The sequence below is a fragment of the Salvia splendens genome, chromosome 13, assembly GCF_004379255.2.
Source record: "Salvia splendens isolate huo1 chromosome 13, SspV2, whole genome shotgun sequence".
In the NCBI taxonomy this organism is placed as follows: Eukaryota; Viridiplantae; Streptophyta; class Magnoliopsida; order Lamiales; family Lamiaceae; genus Salvia; species Salvia splendens.
Genome location: NC_056044.1, coordinates 19,184,483 through 19,193,566, shown reverse-complemented (window position 1 = coordinate 19,193,566; position 9,084 = coordinate 19,184,483). Strand labels below are relative to the sequence as shown.

The 9,084-nt window shown below is 39.1% G+C and overlaps 1 pseudogene; it reads left to right on the top strand.

Annotated features, from left to right (window-relative positions):
* Nucleotides 1–6,812: 6,812 nt before the first annotated feature.
* LOC121761637 lies at nt 6,813–8,834 on the top strand (annotated as a pseudogene).
* Nucleotides 8,835–9,084: the final 250 nt, after the last annotated feature.

Sequence of the window (9,084 nt, the reverse complement as noted above, 5' to 3'; positions counted from 1 at the left end):
AGAGGTTAGTTCAGTATTTTTATTTTTAGTAGAATATGAGACCATATTTAGAAAGACAAATTTATCGTAAATAGATATAGACTAATTTTAGTGAATCAGTCAAAATAAAAAAAATTGACATTTTTCATAGACAAGTAATATTATATTTATTTTCTAAATTATTATTAAGCAACTATAAAATTTTGAGTCGCATAAAGTGCGAGGATTAACACCAGTAAGAAACAAAAAATATTCATCTAAACTTCAAAATGCACTAGTTGATTATTTATTGGAGCAAACACTACATGAATTTCAACTTTTGAATTTTAGCTATTTTATAAGTGTATATTTGAATTTTATTACACGGAGTACTAGTTTTTTTAATTTTATGTAATTTTTTAAGAGTAAAGGTTAATTTTAGTCCTAAATATATGACCAATATATGAATTTTAGTCTAAAACATTCATTTTTTGAAAAATAAGTCCATAACAAATGAAATCTTTGTCGGAGTGGTCCTTTTTTTACGGTTCGTGAAAAAACTGACAGTCATGCTATTGTCAATTAGCATTGACCATTAGTTTTTTTATGGAACCATAAAAAACTTCAGTGACATTTTCATTTATTATGGACTCGTTTTTAAAAAAGTGAATATTTTGGACTAAATTCATATATTTTTTTAGCACAAAAATAAAAAATTGACCTTACTCTCTTTTTTAATACTCTATCCGTTTTTTAAAAATAACAACTATTTCCATTTTGGGTCATTCCTTAAAAATAAAAACTTTAGAATTTTTTTATTTTAAGGATATAGACCCCACAATCCACTTATTCTATTTTCACTACTTTTTCTCTTCTTCTTTCTTATGTTACTCTTTTTTTTTTCTTTTTCTTATTCTTACTTTACCAATTCTTTCGCTTACTTTATTAATTGTGAATTAAAACTTGTGTTGTTTCAAATATTTCTATTTTTTTGAATAGTATAAATTACACCGGTAGGGTTCTGCCCAGTGTGGAAAATATATTTGGAATCTTGAATTGAGCTCTCACTATTTGAGACCCATATCAGAAATGCAGTGATTGATTGGAAGAACCGAATCCGAAGTGGTAAAGAAGAAGCCCTCGCCGACTCACGCCCTGCCCGCCTTTAGCGTCCACCTCAGGCGCAAGCCATGTTGCATGCATGAGTATAAACCGTGATTAGCTTACATGCATGCAACATTAGCGAACATGCATGCGATATATAGTGAGAGCGCGGTGACGTGGCATTAGTTAAGAGGTCTCGACCAATGAGAAGAAGGCAATGACGTATTAACAGCCAATGAGAAGGGTCCTACGTGGAGGATACTAAGCTAGGAGGCGGCATGAGCTAGCTCGAGCTAGGAAATGGAGTATAAATAAGCTTAGCTACTCTTTCTTTTGTTTTTAGCGTTGATATTGTGTTGCTGAGCTGTAAGCTCGGAACTTAGGTCGTGGATCTAGAGTTCCTCTTCGTTTGTTCATTCATATTGTGTAACTCTTCGTTTGTGATTCAATAAAACGTTCATTCCTTGATCATTCGTGTGTTGTGATTGCGGATATCGCGGAATCTCGGTGGAGTTGAGCTAAGATAGGGAGGTTACGACGAGAGATCGTAACAATTGGTATTCAGAGCAATCGATCTCCGGACGTCGGAACGGTTACTCGAGGTGCGGAAATGGAGAAAAAAATGTTGGAGGCGATGGAGCAGAAATTGCAAGAGATGCGAGAAGAGCATAAGGCCGAGATGATGGAGATGTCGCAAACAATTGCTGCGCTTAATTTGCAGAATCAGAAAAATAATGAAATGGAGACTGGTTGGAATAGGTATGAAAATGGAGGAAGATCGACGCGATATGAATTTCCTAAATTCGATGGAGACGGTTTTGAAGGGTGGATGATGAGAGCTGAGTACTTTTTCCAAGTGGCTAAGGTACCTGAAGAGGATAAGGTTAGAGTGGCTGCAATTCATCTAGAAGGGAAGGCTTTGCAGTGGCATCGAGGTTTTGAAAGCTTACATGGAGATATGGCGTACGCGGATTGGTCGAGCTATAGCTCATCCTTGGCCGCTCGCTTTGGTGCTCACGCATATGAGGATCCATTAGCTGACCTCAGGAACCTCAAACAAACAGGTACGCTACAAAATTACATGGATACGTTTGATGAATTATATCCTAGAGCTGGAATTAGAGAGGATCAAGCTTTGAGCTTCTTCTTATCTGGATTAATTGATGAACTACAAATGCCTGTGCGTATGTTTAGACCTAAGGCATTATCTGAGGCTTACTCTTTAGCTAAACTACAAGAGTTGACTGTGAGAGCTCTAGGTGTTAAAACAAAGGTTAGTCAGAGCCATGTTCAAGCGAGCAGTAGCTACTATTCTAATAGCAAACCTTTGGCTGTGATTGCTACTAATAAGGTTGGAGTTTTGAATAACTGGAATGGAAGTAACAAGGAGGTTGGTAGACCGAATGGTGTTAGAGCTAGTACCAATTTGACTCCAAAAGAAATGGATGAAAAAAGGGCAAGAAAAGAGTGTTTCTGGTGCACGGAGAAATTCACTCCAAACCACCAGTGTAGTAAGAGAAGATCATATGTTGTGCAGCTGCTTGAGGTAGGAGAAGTGGGAAGTAATGAGGTGCAGGAAGTGAGTGAGGACGAAGAAGAAGATGAGAAATCTGATCTGCAGCTCTCCTTACATGCTGTGTGGGGAAAGGATGGACCTCAAGTAATGAGGATTAGAGGGAAATGTCAGGGTAAGATCTTGAGAATATTGATAGATACTGGTAGCACTCACAATTTTTTAAGCTCGAAAGTGGCTAGAAAAATCAATTGTGAACTACTTCCTGTTAATTCAAAAGCTGTGGAAGTAGCTAATGGGCAGATTCTGCAATGTACCCAAAAATGCAATAGGTTGGAATGGGAGATGCAAGGATCCAGATTTCAGAGTGAAGTCTATCTTATTACTCTGGAGACTTATGATCTGATATTGGGTGGAGAATGGTTATCCACTTTGGGTGAGATTAAGTGGAATTTTAACAATCTCAGTATGGTTTTCAAGTTGAATGGAGAGGAAGTGAAGCTACAAGGTGAGAGATGGTCACCTAAGGTTGAGCAATTGAATTTTCTACACATAATGAATCCAGATGAAGCTGATGTTAATGAGAGAAAGCTCAGTCAGTGGATACCTGCTGTTGAGTTGGAGACAGATTTATGTTATGAGCTTAGTGTTGAGGAAATTTGGCCAAAGCTTAATATGATTATTAAAGAGTTTGCTGAAATATTTGTGGAGCCGAAAACACTACCTCCACAGAGAGAACTGGATCACAAAATTATTTTAAAAGAGGGAGCAGATGCCATCAACATGAGACCTTATAAATATGCTGCACATCAGAAAAATGTTATTGAGGCTATGATTGAAGATATGCTTAAGGCTGGAGTTATTCGACATAGTGAGAGCCCTTTTGCAAGTTCCATTGTGTTGGTTAAAAAGAAGGACTCTACTTGGAGAATGTGTGTGGATTATAGAGCATTGAATGCTATCACGGTCAAAGACAAGTACCCTATACCTGTTATTGAGGAGTTGCTAGATGAATTGGGTAAGGCTGCTTGGTTCTCAAAGATTGATTTAAGGTCAGGTTACTGGCAAGTAAGGATGAGACCGGAGGATGTCCACAAGACTGCTTTTAAAACTCACTCCGGGCACTATGAGTTTTTAGTCATGCCATTTGGTTTGACAAATGCTCCAGCAACATTTCAGAATTTAATGAACACAATTTTCAGGAGTTATTTAAGGAAATTTATACTGGTATTCTTTGATGATATTCTAGTCTACAGCAGCAACCAAGAGGCCCATGAGCAACACTTGAGAGTAGTTCTGGAATTGATGAAAGAGCATAGCTTATTAGCTAAAAGGAGCAAGTGTACTTTTGGGTGTAAGAAAGTGGAGTATCTCGGTCATGTTATATCTCATGAAGGGGTCTCAACTGATGAAGGAAAAATAGAAGCAGTGAAACATTGGCCTCAGCCTAAGACTGTCAAACAAGTGAGAAGCTTCCTTGGCTTAACTGGCTATTACAGGAGATTTGTGCATCATTATGGAGTGATAGCTAGACCACTGATAGAGGTGATTAAGGGCAATATATTCAAGTGGACAAATGAAGCACAAGAAGCTTTTGAAAAACTGAAAATGGCTATGATAACAGCTCCTGTGTTGGCCTTGCTAGATTTTAGTAAAGAGTTCGTTATAGAGACTGATGCTTCAGGATTTGGAATTGGAGCTGTGCTAATGCAAGATAAGCATCCCATAGCCTTCATTAGTAAGTCTCTATCTCCTAAATATCAGACTTTATCAGTATATGAGAAGGAATTGTGGGCTATTTTAATGGCTGTGAAGAAGTGGTATCATTATTTGCAAGGCAAGAAGTTCATCATTCTGACTGATCATCAGAGCTTGAAATATTTGATGGATCAGAAGCTGACTACACCTACTCAACAAGCTTGGATGACCAAGCTAATGCAATTTGATTATGAAATTAGATACAAGAAAGGCATTGAGAATTCAGTGGCTGATGCTTTGTCTAGAGTTCCAGAAGTGATGACTTATGCTCTAACCTCCTTTGTGATTCCTCTTGAGTTAATTGCAAAAGTTAAGGAATCATGGAAAAAAGACACTCTGATCCAGAAAATTTTGGAAGAAAAAAAGCAGAATACAGAGTCTCATCCAAAATTTAGTTGGGAGAGGGAAGAACTGAGAAGAAAAGGCAAGCTGGTGGTGGGAAATGATGTGTTACTTAAGGCTCAGATCTTATCTACCTTCCATGGATCTGCTTTGGCTGGTCATTCAGGAGTATTGGGAACTTACAAGAGGATAGCTGCCCTGTTATATTGGCCGAAACTGAGAAAAGATGTCAGAGAGTTTGTGCGACTATGTGTTACTTGCCAAAAATACAAGCCGGGTAATACTTCTCCATCTGGATTATTACAGCCTCTCCCAATACCTACTGCAATTTATACAGATATCTCAATGGATTTTGTTGAAGCCTTGCCGAGCTCTCAAGGTTATGACACTATATTTGTGGTGGTGGATAGGCTAAGTAAATATGCACATTTTATGGCTCTTTCACACCCATTTACAGCAAAGAAAGTAGCTGAGGTGTTTATGGATTCTGTGTTTAAATTGCATGGAATGCCAGTTAAGATTGTGAGTGATAGAGGAGCTATCTTTGTGGGGAGCTTCTGGAAAGAATTCATGAGCTTGTTAGGGGTTGAGCTGTTGTATTCCACGGCTTATCACCCAGAAACGGATGGGCAAACTGAAATAGTCAACCGAAGTTTACAATGCTATTTACGTTGTGCTATGGGAGAGAAACCGCATACTTGGTTCCATTGGTTGAGTTTGGCTGAATACTGGTACAATACTACTTATCACTCGAGTATTAGAATGACTCCTTTTGAAGCTCTATATGGCTTTGCACCTCCTTTACATGTTCCTTACTTACCGGGTGATTCCAATATTGAAGCAGTCGATCTTGCTCTCAGAGACAGAGAAGAGATGCTTGCTATACTTAAACGAAATGTCCAGAAAGCGGCTGACAGAATGAAGAAACAAGCGGACAAACACAGAAGTGATAAGGAGTTTGAGATAGGGGAGTGGGTTTGGTTGAAATTGAGAGAGTATAGGCAGAGATCCATCCGAGGAAAACACCACAAATTTGAGCCCAAATACTTTGGTCCATATCAGATATTGGATAAGATTGGTGCAGTAGCTTATAAACTCAATCTACCAGCCTCGGCTACAATTCACAATGTGTTTCATGTATCATTGTTGAAACCAGCTTCTCCTCCAACAGGCCCCGTAACTGATCTACCAGAGATATCTCACTTAAATGACGCTATTCCTTAGGCGATACTCGACAGAAAAATGGTTAAGAGACAGAATCAAGCGGCTACTAAATGGCTCATCCATTGGGAGGGAAAATCGCCGGCAGATGCTTCATGGGAGTTTGCGGAGGTGATTAAAGCCAGATTTCCATGGTTCCTTGTGGAAAAGGAACCTTAAGAGGGGAGCATTGTTGCATGCATGAGTATAAACCGTGATTAGCTTACATGCATGCAACATTAGCGAACATGCATGCGATATATAGTGAGAGCGCGGTGACGTGGGATTAGTTAAGAGGTCTCGACCAATGAGAAGAAGGCAATGACGTATTAACAGCCAATGAGAAGGGTCCTATGTGGAGGATACTAAGCTAGGAGGCGGCATGAGCTAGCTCGAGCTAGGAAACGGAGTATAAATAAGCTTAGCTACTCTTTCTTTTGTTTTTAGCGTTGATATTGTGTTGCTGAGCTGTAAGCTCGGAACTTAGGTCGTGGATCTAGAGTTCCTCTTCGTTTGTTCATTCATATTGTGTAACTCTTCGTTTGTGATTCAATAAAACGTTCATTCCTTGATCATTCGTGTGTTGTGATTGCGGATATCGCGGAATCTCGGTGGAGTTGAGCTAAGATAGGGAGGTTACGACGAGAGATCGTAACAAGCCACTTCAGGTAACATAATTGATTGTGGTTTACATAAATACGAATTTTTTGTTTTAGTTGACCAATATAGCCAGCTTATGAACATGGAATCTGTAGATTTTAAATTGTGTTTAAGCATAGGTTATGTGTGTTTGTGCTTATCTGATTTCGTTGTAATTGGTCTTTCCTGTTTCTTTTAAAAGCACATCCTGTTTAGAATTGATTGATATTGGAGGCGGCTAATGACACATCCTATTTTGGGCATAGGAACAGAGAGAAGATGTGGTAAGCTCAATAAAATGCAGAGAATCAGTTCCAAGAAGTTATGTGGTCAGTGCTTGAATTGTAATATTCGCTTATTTACTGCCAAGCAAAATGCTACCAAAAAAGAATCTTTTTTTCATTTGGAATCTCATATAACATCAAATCCCCTTCTCTTTTCCACTCTGGGCTCCCCAAAGTTTGCATCAAAACTCAACTTCGTTCCAGAATCAGATAATCCCATATCCGGCGATGGAAAGTTCAACACGATGAATGAAGCGAAAGGAGGACGAGACTTTATTTACATTAATAACGAAACATAGTTTTCTCGGGAAAGTCAAATACCAGATCATGATGAGTTCTCTGCTGATGTTGAGAAGATATATAGAATGCTTAGAAAGTACCATTCTAGAGTTCCGAAACTGGAATTTGCTTTGAATGAATCCGGTGTTGTAGTTAGGTCTGGACTGGTGGAAAGAGTGCTTAATCGCTGTGGTGATGCTGGGAATTTAGGATACAGATTCTTTGTGTGGGCATTGATACAGCCAGGTTACAGGCATAGTTACGATGCCTATAAATCAATGATTAAGATTTTAAGCAAAATGAGGCAGTTTGGAGCTGTTTGGGCTCTTATAGAGGAGATGAGGAAAGAAAATGCTCACCTCTTATCGCCGGATGTTTTTGTCATTCTGATGAGAAGATTCGCATCTGCGAGAATGGTGAAAAAGGCCATCGAAGTGTTGAATGAGATGCCAAAATACGGGTGTGAGCCGGATGAATATGTTTTTGGCTGTCTGTTGGATGCTTTGTGTAAAAATGGCAGTGTAAAGGAAGCTGCTTTGCTGTTTGAAGATATGAGGATACGATTTGCGCCAACTATAAAACATTTTACATCTCTATTATATGGTTGGTGTAAAGAAGGAAAGTTAATGGAGGCTAAAGTGGTGCTGGTAAAAATGAGAGAAGCTGGTTTTGAGCCTGATATTGTTGTTTACAACAATTTGCTTAATGGATACGCAACAGCAGGTAAGATGTTGGATGCTTTCCATCTCATGCAAGAGATGAGGAGGAACGGGTGTGAGCCAAATGCAACTTCGTATACCATCATAATTCAAACACTCTGTGCTCAGGAGAAAACAGAAGAGGCTGTGAGAGTATTTCTGGATATGGAGCATCATGGTTGTGAGGCTGACATCATTACTTACACCACTTTGATAAGTGGATTTTGTAAGTGGGGTAAGCTTGAAAAGGGCTACGAGCTTCTAGATGCTATGTTGCAGACAGGGTATACTCCTAACTCAACAACTTATTTGTACTTCATGTTAGCGCATGAGAAGAAGGAGGAATTGGAGGAGTGTCTAGAACTTATGAAGGAGATGCGGAAGATCGGCGTGTTTCCTGACTTAAGCATATATAACACAGTTATTCGTTTGGCATGCAAGTTAGGGGAGGCTCTAGATGGTATGGGAATGATGAATGAGTTAGAAGCATAAGGCATTAGTCCAGGGGTTGACACCTTTATAATCATGATTAATGGTCTCATTGAGCAAGGGTGTTTGGTCGAAGCTTGTGATTATTTCAGTGAAATGATAGGGAGAGGTCTTCTAGTTTCTCCACAGTATGGTATTCTGAAGGACTTGTTGAATTGTTTGTTAAGAGCGGATGAACTTCAATTGGCTAAAGATATCTGGTCGTGTATAATAGCTAAGGGTTGTGAGCTTAATGTGAATGCATGGATTCACGCACTCTTTTCAAATGGGCACGTCAAAGATGCTTGTTCTTACCGTGTGGATATGATGGATGCTGGGTTGATGCCTCAGCCGGATACCTTTGCTAAGCTCATGAAAGGTCTAAGGAAGCTCTATAATAGACAAATTGCGGCAGAGATCACAGAGAAAGTAAGGAAGATGGCTGAAGAGAGGCAGATGACTTTCAAGATGTACAAAAGGCGCTGCGAAAGAGACTTGATAGAAAAAGCTAAGGCAAAGGAGGATGGGAGAAAGAGGAGAGCACGCAAGCGCCGTTGGGGAAGTAGAAGTAGGAAGCCTGGCGACTTATGAGTTGAGTGCAGGGAATTGTTACCCACTGGATTCATTGTAAAAGCATGATGCCTCTTAGACCTAGAAGTGTGGTATGTCCTTTTCAAACTCTCACATTCATTTATTATCTGTTATATGGTGATGTTTTAACTGGATTTATAATTAAATAATTTACTTAGTCATAAGGAAAAACCTCTCTCTGGGACTCATGATCTGTTAAAAATATGTGAGTGTTAGTTTTTTACATCGGAGATTTCTATGAACTACCAGG